Below are 12922 nucleotides of genomic sequence, written 5' to 3'. Positions count from 1 at the left end.
AAACGAAGTTAATGTATTTTAGTCTTGGTAACAAAGACATACCAAATGACGCATTTACTTTTCATGCCTCGAACTGTATGCGATATATATTATGCTCTAATAATTGCACTCAGCAAAATGCTGTATTAACTGCAACAATAATTGCTTTAACATCGAAGTTGTTCCTGACTTTATGTATTTAGGAGTTATAATAGACCAAAGCCTAAGTTGGTCTTCGCATATTTCGGTTATGAAGCTTTACCTTCTATCAGCCGTACGTTCCTTCTATAATTTGAAAAAACTGTGCTCCAACAAATTATTGATAATGGTATACCATGGGTTAATCCACTCTAAATTACAATACGGAATCAGTTGCTGGGGTGGTGCATACGCTAATAAGGTTCGTCCGCTTTAGTCATGCAGAAGTGTCTTATTCGAAGAATATGTAGCGTTGGGCGCATGACACATTCCATGGATCTCTTCAAAAAGTTAAATATTCTTCCTTTGCGTCATTTGTACTACTTTAAAGTTTTGAAAATTTTTTTCATGAGGAGCGGATATACTCAAAGTCCTATATACAATCCATACAATCTGAGAAGTAGATCGTTATTTCACATAGCAATTCCGAGCTTTCGCACCACACTCTTTCGAAACTTCTACGTCACAGTGTCTTGTAAATTATTTCTCAAATTACCCGACGATATACAGCTTATTAGATCGCTTTCAGTGTTCCTCAAAGAGGTGAAAATATGGCTTTTTTGGCTTCAATCATGAAGGTATCGAAGTTTTGCTGCGACCTATTATTTAGGCTGACTTGCACAACGAAAATTTATATTTTTAACTCAGAGCTAACGTCAAATGGGGGGTTAAATCCATACGTTTTTGACAACTTATCAAATTAACTTAGTTAAGGAGATGACTCGGCGTTGTGCAAGTGGGCCTTAGTGTATAAGTAATGCATTACCGCTGAAGGTTTAACATAATACATTTTGATGTAGGTTCTGAAATTGCTTTGAATGCTTTGCCTAAATTTTTATGAATAAATTTGTATTCATATATTTAATTTAATAATTTTTAACTTTACTAATCATATTCGCAACTAACTACATTTTGATTTCTACTTCTGCCCCCCCACTAATGTAACAATTATGAAATGACATTTCCACTGCTCTTTATTGTAGCATACTATGTCATTAACTATTTTCTTACTGAATTTGTTATTTTAAGATTATGTATTTGTTTTATTGTACATTTTTATGAATTAAGAAAATAATGAATAAACATACATACATACATACAACTCTCCAAAAAAATTACGCTGTTATCCCTAAAGTAGCTTAATCTTATAATCGTTATTAACGGATCAATAAATCATAAATTAATAATTTTTAATAATTAAAAGTTCATTAAATTTTAACATCACCCCAACAAAATAACTAATAGTATTAAAATAAAATATATCCCAAAAATTAAAATATTAAATATAAAGATTTATAGGGTCTTCTCGTATTTTAATTAAATTTTAGCTTTTTATCTAAAATATAAAATTCTATAATAATTTATATGAAACAGATTATACTTCGTCCAACCATTCATACCAGCCTCCAATTAAAAGACTAATGATTATGCTACCTTTGCACAGTTAAAATACTGCGGCCATTCAAAATTATTCAGTGGGCAGGTCAGACTTTAAAAATAACTCAAAAATACATGTTTTTGTTAAACAGGCGAGTATATAAATTTGCCGAGTTCTTTATATAAACTTATCAAATAAAATTATATATATACAATATAAAAATATACTAATTTTATCATTATTAATTTTCATAAAAAATGTATGAAAAAATTTTTATAAAAACTTAAAATAATAGTAAATAATGTAAATTATAAAATAATTTATAACACATTTATAAATGATTGAAAATTCTACTCATACATTTTATATTAAAATTACTAATTTTTAATAATTTCTTTTAAAGCTTATCCCCTAAAATATTCAAATTAATAATTTTATTATTTTAATAAATAAACAAAAAATTAAAAACTTGTAAATTAAATTTATTTCTAAAAAAACTAGATACCTTTATAAACGAATAACATTTCATTTCTAATTATTTATTTAAAATAATTTTGACACATTAACTTTAATAAATAATTAACTCTTATAAAATCGAGATACACAAGGTACAATAAATAAAATTTTCTTTTAAAATAATAATTCTTCAAATTATTTCAGTTATCTTTCACAATACTTAATAAACTATCATTAATGTTATTTTTTCATTACAGATTACTAAAACATTAAATTATATAATTATTTTTAATAAATTATAAATAAAATAAATATAAATTAACAAATAAATATTAATCAATTTATATTGATTTGCACAAGAATCTTTTCAATGTAAATGAAATACTTTACTAATAAGCTTTAAATTGTCGTTCTAGATACACCTTCCGGTACATCTACTATGTTACGACTTATCTTATCTTAAGAATAAGCTTTAATTTATCTAAAATAAAAATTTATAAATTTAAAATTTCACCAAATAAATTTATAATTATTTTATTAACATTAAATTTAACTTACACTGAACTAATTTTATTTGTATTATTTGTATAACCGCGGCTGCTGGCACAAACTTAGCCAATACTATATGAAATTACAATTTACAAATTTCTTTGATTAATAAAACTAATTACTGAGACTATAAAAAATTTATTTATTATTTAAATAAATGAAAATCATGCAAAAACTTACATATAAAACAAATCAATAATAAAATTTTAAGCTAAAATAAAACTTTAATATTATATAAAATTTATTTAAACATAAAATTTAATAAATATTTATAATAATAAAATTTAAGTAACACTGTATATAAATTAATTTATATTTAAATGAAATCAATTAGTAATTCCTCCCTACAAATAAACAGACCCCCTATCATATTTATTTATACTAATAAAAACAAATAATAAAACTATCTTTTTTAAATAACAATTATTTTATTATTTATATTTATTAATAAAGAAATTATAATCTATAATATTATTTTATTTAAATAATAAAACTTTAGTAATATTGCATAAAAATTTATTTATATTTAAATAAAATCAATTAGTAATTCCTCCCTACAAATAAACAGATCATCATATCTCATCATATATATTTATACTAACAAAAACAAATAGTAAAACTATCTTTTTTAAATAAAAATTATTTTATTATTTACATTTACTAGTAAATAACTACTAATAAATTATAATCTATAATATTTTTTTTAATATCAAAAATTTAGTAATGGTATAAAAATTAATTTATATTTAAATAAAATCAATTAGTAATTAAACTAATTTTATAAATTTAATAAAATAATTTATTTTAATTTATTAAATTTATAAAATTTATTTTATTTTTTTAATTTTATTAAATTTAAAAAAATATTTATTCTAGTTTGTTAAATTTATATATATTTTTTAATTTTATTAAATTTAAAAAAAATATTTATTTTAATTTAATAAATTTATATTTTTTTCAATTTTATTAAATTTATAGGTTAATATTAATTGAAATTTTTTTTATTTATACAAATATTAAAATTTAAATTTTTAAATTGTCTATCTATATTTATATATATAAATATAAATATATTTATATTATATGTATATATATATATACATATAAATATTTATTTCTATATATATATAAATATAAATATTTAATTGTTTATCTATATAAATATCTTATATCAAATATTTATTTATATATATCAATATATTATAAATTAGTAAATATATAGAAATGAAGAGGGTTTTAAGTATATTTAATAATTAGTGCCTGCATGTATTTTTAATAAATATTGTTTTTATAAATACTAGATATACTGATAACGACATATTAGTATATTTTTTATTGAGAAATAACTTTTATATATATTATATATATACATATAAATATTTAATATATATATTCCTATTATAAATAGATTAATATATGTATATAAATATTTAATTAATTAATAGGTAATTTTATAAATGTAGAATTCGATTCTTATATAATCCCATGAATGAATTAACTACAGATGGATTTCGATTATTCTTCTTCTTCTTCTTTTTTGGCGCCTAAGCGATTTTGGCCGAGTTCAGCAAAGCACGCCAGTCATTTCTCTTCTGTGCCAACTGACGCCAATTGGAAACGCCAAGTGAAGCCAAGTCCTTCTCCACCTGATCTTTCCATCGCAGTGGGGGCCTCCCTCTTCCTCTGCTACCACCAGCGGGTTCCGAGTTGAATACTTTCAGAGCTGGAGCGTCGGTGTCCATTCGAACGACATGGCCAAGCCAGCGGAGCCGCTGTATTTTAATTCGCTGCACGATGTCCATATCGTCGTAAAGCTCATACAGCTCATCGTTCCATCGTCTTCGGTACTCGCCGTCTTCCGCAAAATCTTTCTCTCAAACACTCCAAGAGCCGCCTCATCGGATGTTGTCATTGTCCATGCTTCTGCGCCATATACCAGCACGGGCATGATGAGTGACTTATAGAGCGCGGTTTTCGTACGTCGAGAGAGGACTTTACTCCTGAATTGCCTACTCAGTCCAAAGTAGCACTTGTTGGCAAAAGTGTGTCTACGTTGGATTTCAATGCTGACATCGAGTAATTTTACCTATAAATTCGAGTAATTTTACCTATAAATTCTCAAATTCGAATCTTAGTAACTGCAGCAGATGTAATCCACTCTTGAACAGTTCCTTCTTTAGATGTAAATGTTGATGGAGCTCCTGGTCGTTTAAACCAAACTAATTTTTTAATAAATCGACCAGGTTTATTTTATGGACAATGTTCTGAAATCTGTGGCGCTAATCACAGTTTTATACCAATTGTAATTGAAAGTATTCCTATTAATCTCTTTATTAAATGAATAGAGTAAATTAATCATTAGATTACTGAAAGCAAGTATTGGTCTCTTAAACCACTTAATAGTAAATTAGCACTTACTTCTAATGAAAAAATTAGTTAAAATATAACATTAGTATGTCAAACTAAAATTATTAAAATATTCAATATTTTTTAATCCCACAAATAGCCCCTATTGGTTGATTAGGCTTATTTATTATTTTTTCAATTACTTTTATTTTATTTAGAGTAATAAATTATTACTCAATAATTCCTAAATCCCCTAAATCTCAGATTTCACCAAAAATCAACTAAATCATTAAATTGAAAATGACAACTAACCTATTTTCAGTATTTGACCATTCATCAAGAATTTTTAATTTATCATTAAATTGAATAAGAACATTTTTAGGAGTATTAATAATTCCATCAGTATATCGACTTATACCCTCACGTTATCATGTATTCTGAAATTCAGTTTTATTAGCACTACATAAAGAATTCAAAACATTGCTAGGACCATCAAGTCATTCAGGATCAACTTTTATCATTATTTTCATTAATTTTATAGGATTATTCCTTCAAATTTTTACAAGAACAAGTCATTTAACATTAACTTTAACTTTAGCATTACCTTTATGATTATGTTCTATAATTTATGGATGAATAAATAATACCCAACATATATCTGCTCATTTAGTTCCACAAGGAACTCCTGCAATTTTAATACCTTTTATAGTTTGTATTGAAACAATTAGTAACGTAATTCGTCCAGCTAATATAATTGCAGGTCATTTATTACTAACATTATTAGGAAATACAAGTCCTTCACTTTCATATGTAATTGTGTCTTTACTTTTAATTGGTCAAATTGCTTTATTAATTCTTGAGTCAGCAGTAGCAATTATCCAATCATATGTATTTGCAGTATTAAGAACACTATACTCTAGAGAAGTTAATTAATGTCAACACACGCTAATCACCCCTTCCACTTAGTAGATTATAGTCCATGACCTTTAACAGGAGCTATTGGTGCTATAACTTCAGTTTCAGGTTTAGTAAAATGATTCCATCAATATGATATTTCATTATTTGTATAAGGAAATATTATTACTATCTTAACTGTTTATCAATGATGACGGGATGTATCACGTGAAGGTACATTTCAAGGATTACATACTATCTCTGTTACTCTAGGTCTCCGATGAGGAATAATTTTATTTATTTTATGTGAAGTATTATTTTTTATCTTTTTTTTTAGCTTTTTTCCATAGAAGATTATCACCTGCTATTGAACTAGGAACATCATGACCACCTATAGGAATTAAACCATTTATCCATTTCAAATCCCTTAACTAAATACAGCAATTCTTTTAGCTTCAGGAGTAACTGTTACATGAGCACATCATAGTTTAATAGAAGGAAATCATTCACAAGCTGCACAAGGATTACTTTTTACAGTACTATTAGGTATCTACTTTACTATTTTACAAGCATATGAATATATTGAAGCTCCTTTTACAATTGCAGATTCAGTTTATGGGTCTACTTTTTTTTATAGCAACACTTTCATGGAATTCATGTATTAATTAAAACTAGGTTTTTATTAGTATGTTTAATTCGACATTTAAATAATCATTTCTCAAAAATTCATCATTTTGGATCTGAAGCAGCTGCATGATATTTACATTTTGTTGAACTTGTTTGATTATTCCTTTATATTTCAATTTATTGATGAGGAGGCTAATTAATTAATTATTTATAAAGTATATAAGTATATTTGACTTCCAATCATAAGGTCTACTAATCTAGTAGTATAAATAATTTTTCCAATTACTATTATAACTTAAATTTTAATTATTATTTCTAGAGTAGTAATAATATTAGCATCAGTTCTATACAAAAAAAAATTAACAGATCGAGAAAAATGCTCACCTTTTAAATGTGGATTTGACCCAAAATCTTCATCACGTCTTCCTTTTTCTTTACGATTTTTTTAATTACAATTATTTTTTTTAATTTTTGATGTAGAAATTGCTTTAATTTTACCAATAATTTTAATTATCAAAATTTCAAATATTTTTTTATGAACAATGACTTAAATTATTTTTATTATTGTTTTAATTATTGGGTTATATCATGAATGAAATCAAGGAATAATAAATTGATCAAATTAGGGTCGTAGTTAATTATAACATTTGATTTGCATTTAAAAAGTATTGAAATTTCAATCTACCTTAACTAATTGAACATGAAGCGATTTATTGCAATTAGTTTCGACCCAATTTTAGGTAATTTAATACCCTTATTTTCAATTAATATTAATCTATTAATTGAAGCCAAAAAGAGGCTTATCAGTGTTAATGATAGGATTGAGATTTATACTCCAATTAAGGAAATATGATGTTCAAGAAAAAGCTGCTAGCTTTTATCTTTTAATGATTAAATTCCATTTATACTTCTATTTATAAAGTTTAATAAAAACATTACATTTTCATTGTAAAATCAAAATATTTTTTTTTTATAAATTACAAAAATTAATTCACTAAATTCAAGAACTATCTAATTACCCTAACATCTTTAATGTTATGCTCTAAATTTAAGCCACTTGAATAAAACAATAAAAAAATCTAAATATAAAAGTGATTCATAAAACAAATAATAGAAGATAAATGTTTAAATTATTATTATGAAAAAAAAATTTCAATTAGAAAATTCAATTAATCTATTATATAAATTTTGACCACCTAAAAATTCTGATCAACCGTGAGCAAATGATTTATAAACTAATCTTCCTAAATTTAATGGAAAATTAATAATTCCATAAGTAGAAATGTAAGGTATAAATCATATAGAACCAAGAAAATAACTTACTAAATACTTACACAAGTTTACAAAAAAAAAAAAGCTTATGCATATTAAACGAAACCTATATATATCCCTATTTTATTCGACACGCTGAATGCGAATCCGAAGTCCGTTAGTCTCCACCACGTCAGGTTCGTGGTCAGTTGAAGGTCAAGTAGGGAAAAATTCATTGAATAAACCTGAAAGTTCATATACATAAGGTTTTACATTCGCTGAACAGGAATCCCAGGTCCGTTAACCTCCATAATGTCAGCTTCGAGGTCATTTGAAGGTCAAATAGGACGGACATAAAATTTATTCTATAAAAATTTAAAAAAAAAAATTTGTTTTTGTTGTCACTGAAACCGAGTATGGAGGTTCCTTGATTCCTCAAGGTTATCTGGAGGTCATGCCAAGGTCATCCCAAGGTCAAATTCCGATGAATTTTATTGAATTTTCAGGTTTATTCAATGAACTTTTCCCTACTTGACCTTCAAATGACCACGAACCTGACGTGATGGAGGCTAACGGACCCCGGATTCGCATACAGCATGTCGAATAACACAGGGATATATAGGTTTGGTTTAATATGCATACACTTTTTTTTTTTGTATACCTGTGTTATTAAATGATTTATTTAAATGAAAGAAAGAAACATGAGAAATTATATAACCTATAAATCCTCCAATAACACAAGATAGTAGTAGGAAACATCAATCATCTAAGAATTCTCCCCCCCAATAATTCTCATAATTAATAAACCTCTTAGTCCACGAAGTATACTCATACATTCAACCCTCATCTCTTAATATATTCAAAGAACCACAATTTAATTCTCCTGTTATTGAATAATAAATTAATCGAGAAGAATAACAAACTGTTAACCCAGAAGAAAAAAATATAAGAAGAAAGAAAAAAGATTTATATAACTTAATGAAACAATTTCCAAAATTATATCCTTAGAATAAAATCCAGCTAAAAAAGGCATTCCACATAGAGCTAAATTAGCAACATTAAAACAAGAAGTAGTTAAAGGTATATAAATTCCCAACCCTCCTATTAAAAGAATATCTTGTGAATTTTCTATATTATGAATAATAGCCCCTGCACATATAAATAATAATGCCTTAAATAATGCATGAGTTAAAAGATGAAAAAAGCTACTTTATAAAATTCTATTGATAAAATTCTCATTATTAATCCTAACTGACTTAATGTAGAAAGAGCAATCATTTTTTTTAAATCAAATTCAAAATTAGCCCCTAATCCAGCTATAAATATAGTTAACCCAGATAATAATAATAATAATAATTGACCTAAAAAAGAATTATATAATAAAATATTAAAACGAATTAATAAATAAAAACCAGCAGTTACAAGAGTTGAAGAATGAACTAAAGCAGAAACAGGAGTTGTATCAGCCATAGCAGCAGGTAATCAAGAAGAAAAAGGAATTTGAGCTCTTTTTGTTATAGCAGCTAATATTATTAGTCCTCCAATCACTTCTATTTCAATTCTATTTTTCATTGATTCTAAATAAAAAATATAATTTCAACTTCCATAATTTAATATTCAAGCAATCGCAAGTAAAAAGCAACATCAGCAACAATAAGAAACTAATCCTAATCCATCTCAACCTAATAAAATTTTAATTATATTTGGACTAATAATTAATAATATTATAGATAATACAAATATAAGAACTAATATAATAAAACGATTAATATTAACATCACCACATATATATTCTTTTCTATAATAAATTACTAAAGAAGCAATTAATAAAACAAAAGATATAAATAATAAACTTATTCAATAAAATAAAATAGTTATAACAATTCTAGAAGAATTTAATGAAATAACTTCTCATTCCAAAAAAATACAATAATCTCTTAATAAAAATCTCAAACTAAAAATAAATTAATTAATTCTAATTCTAAATAAAATTAAGAATCTAATTCTACAAATTGATAAATATTTTTTCACAATTTAAAATGACATAAATCATATCATTGACACCACACATCAATATTTAAAAAAAAAAACGATTTAAAGCCAAAATATACAAATTTCACTTTTTAAAATTAATAAATTTAAAAGAGATCAATGAAGTATTAAAATAAATAAAATAAAATATAAATAAATTTATACTAGCAAATCTTAAAATTAAAAATTATAATAAAATTAAAATATTTAATAAAAATAAATTTTTATAATTATCAAATTTATTAACAGATTCACTAGCAGTAATTATAAGGGTACAAATTCAAAATCTTAATAAAATTAATCCATAAGAAATTGTATCAAATCCTAAAAAATAAGAAATATTTACAAAATAATTAGTACACAAATTTATTGTAATGAATAAAAATGTAACCAAAAATATTAAATTTTAGACCATTCAAAATGAACTATTAATAAAACAAATTGGACTAATAAAAATTATTATAAAAATTAATTTTAACATTGTAAAATATTAAATGATTGAAAATAATCATTTCCATGAGTACGAATTATTGAAACAAGAATTGAAAGACCTAATGTACCCTCACAAACTCCAAATGTTAAAAATATTATACTAAAAGATCTTCTAAAATTTATTAAATTTAAATAAATAAATAACAAAAAAATTAATTTAATACAATATATTCTAATCTTAAAAGTATTGATAATAAATGCTTTCGATTACAAACCAATACAAAAATTCCAATTAAAAATAAAAACAAGGTAATCCTAAATAAAATACTGTTAACATTAGTTTTAATAGTTTAATAAAAACATTGGTCTTGTAAATCAAAAATTAGATTTAATCTTTTAAAATTTCCAGAGAAAAGTAATTACTTTTTCATTAATCCCCAAAATTAATATTTTATATAAACTACCTCCTGATATTATACAATTAATTTTATATAGAACAACTTTAATTTCAAGATTTATTTTTATACAAATAAATCATCCTTTAGCTATAGGCCTAATACTATTAATTCAAACTTTACAAATTTGTTTCATAACAGGATTAATAGCTAAAAGATTCTGATTTTCTAATATTTTATTTTTAATTTTTCTTGGAGAAATATTTGTTTTATTTATTTATGTTACATCCCTAGCTTCAAATGAAATATTCTCATTTTCAATAAAATTGACAACTATTTGTATAATAATTTTTATTTTATTTATATTTTAAGATTAATATTAGATAAATCATTACTTTCAATTTATATGGAAAATAATGAAATAACAACTATAAATAATATTAACTTATATGTAGAAGAAAATTCATTAAATCTTAATAAATTATATAATTATCCAACAAATTTAATTAAAAATTTTATTAATAAATTATTTATTAATTACATTAATTGCAGTAGTAAAAATTACAAAATTATTTTATGGACTTAAACGATTAATAAACTAATGCATAAACCTTTTCGAACCCAACATCCTTTATTTAAAATTGCTAATAATGCATTAGTAGATTTACCTGCACCTGTTAATATTTCAGCTTGACGAAATTTTGGTTCACTTCTTGGATTATGTTTAATAATTCAAATTTTAACAGGATTATTTTTAGCTATACATTATACAGCACATATTTATTTAGCATTTAATAGTGTTAACCATATCTGTGGAGATGTAAATTACGGTTGATTATTACGAACTTTACATGCCAACGGTGCATCCTTCTGCTTTATTTGTATTTATTTACATGTAGGACGAGGTATTTACTATGGATCAGATTTATTTACTCCAATAGTAGGAGTACTAATTTTATTCTTTGTTATAGCAACAGCTTTCATAGGATATGTATTACCATGAGGACAAATGTCTTTTTGAGGAGCAACAGTTATTACAAATTTATTATCAGCAATTCCTTATCTAGGGACTACTTTAGTTCAATGAATTTGAGGAGGATTCGCAGTTGATAATGCAACATTAACACGTTAATTTCATTTTATTTTACCCTGTATTGTATTAGCTATAACTTTAATTCATTTATTATTCCTTCATCAAACAGGTTCAAATAATCCAATTGGACTAAACTCTAATATTCACAAAATTCCATTTAATCCTTATTTTTCTCATAAGGCATTGTAGGATTTATTGTAATAATTATAAGTTTAATTATTTTAACATTAACTAACCCATATTTATTAGGTGACCCAGATAATTTCATTCCAGCTAATCCATTAGTTACCCCAGTTAATATTCAAGCAGGATGGTATTTCTTATTTGCTTATGCAATTCTTCGTTCAATTCCTAATAAATTAGGAGGACTAATTGCATTAGTTTTATCAATTGCAATTTTAGCAATTCTTCCATTTTATCATTTAAGTAAATTCGGAGGTATTAAATTTTATCCTGTTAATAAAATTTTATTTTGAACTATAGTAGTAACAGTTATTCTATACACTTTTAAGTTAATTTTCCGCGATTTCTGTTTTCTGGTTTTCGAAAGAGATGGTGATTTTTAGGGATTTAATATTTCGAAAACCGAAAAAATTAACTGAACTTGTATTTTTATTATGTAACTCATTTTGGTGGAACGAACGGTGTTAAGTACATATCAGTGGTAAACTCTTTTAGGCCGTAAAGTGTAAAAAACAACAGTAAGTGAATATACATTGCATATTTTTAGGACAATGTTTTCATTCGCAGTTAACCTTTCAGGAGCTGGAAAAGAAATTAAAAAAAAAAAATCAAAATTTCTTCATTTCTGTGCGCTAATCTGCCTCAAAAATCTTTGAGGAAGTTATATACTGGCTGCATTCCAAAACGTCAAAATACAAAGCATCAGTATCTTTTATTTCTAAACTTCAGTATATTGTAATTCCAAATGTGCGCAACCAAGGTTAGATTCTAGTTTTCAACTAGAATGCGCAAATTAGACCTTTTCTCCAAGTGCTGTTTAGAAATAAAAGACACTGATGCTTTGTATTTTGACGTTTTGGAATTCACCCACTGTTACACCAGCAAACATAGTTGACCGCGAAAATAAGTTTACGTGTCATTCTTCGCCGTCAACTATGTTAAGAGTTATTCATCGCTGAAGTTTTTTAATGCATCTTTTTTCGCGGTCAAATTTTGAGCTCGCGCCTATATTCGTGCCTAGTGACGATATGTGTGGTGCATTATGTCTCTTTATATAGTTATAGGGACACACGTTCTAAAAAACTTGATTTCGAAAGTCACTAAGAAGAG

At 24.9% G+C, this 12922-nt stretch overlaps 1 protein-coding gene, 1 long non-coding RNA gene and 2 pseudogenes across 2 annotated transcripts in view; 1 reads left to right on the top strand and 3 right to left on the bottom strand.

Annotated features, from left to right (window-relative positions):
- Positions 1–1419, bottom strand: part of LOC118748631 — a 5163-nt gene extending 3744 nt beyond the window's left edge. The window contains exon 1 of the long non-coding RNA XR_004994070.1: positions 1278–1419. This is a non-coding gene — a long non-coding RNA (uncharacterized LOC118748631). The remainder of the gene's footprint in view (positions 1–1277) is intronic.
- LOC118748584 (calcium/calmodulin-dependent protein kinase kinase 2-like) overlaps positions 1–12922 on the bottom strand; it is a 42002-nt gene that overhangs the window by 13302 nt on the left and 15778 nt on the right. The window lies entirely within an intron of this gene.
- On the bottom strand, positions 6933–9369 carry LOC118748577 (annotated as a pseudogene).
- LOC118748569 lies at positions 11091–11877 on the top strand (annotated as a pseudogene).

The sequence above is a fragment of the Rhagoletis pomonella genome, unplaced genomic scaffold (assembly GCF_013731165.1).
Source record: "Rhagoletis pomonella isolate Grant_MI unplaced genomic scaffold, Rhpom_1.0 Rhpom_scaffold_00001, whole genome shotgun sequence".
Classification (NCBI taxonomy): domain Eukaryota; kingdom Metazoa; phylum Arthropoda; class Insecta; order Diptera; family Tephritidae; genus Rhagoletis; species Rhagoletis pomonella.
This window is presented reverse-complemented; position numbering and strand designations above follow the sequence as displayed.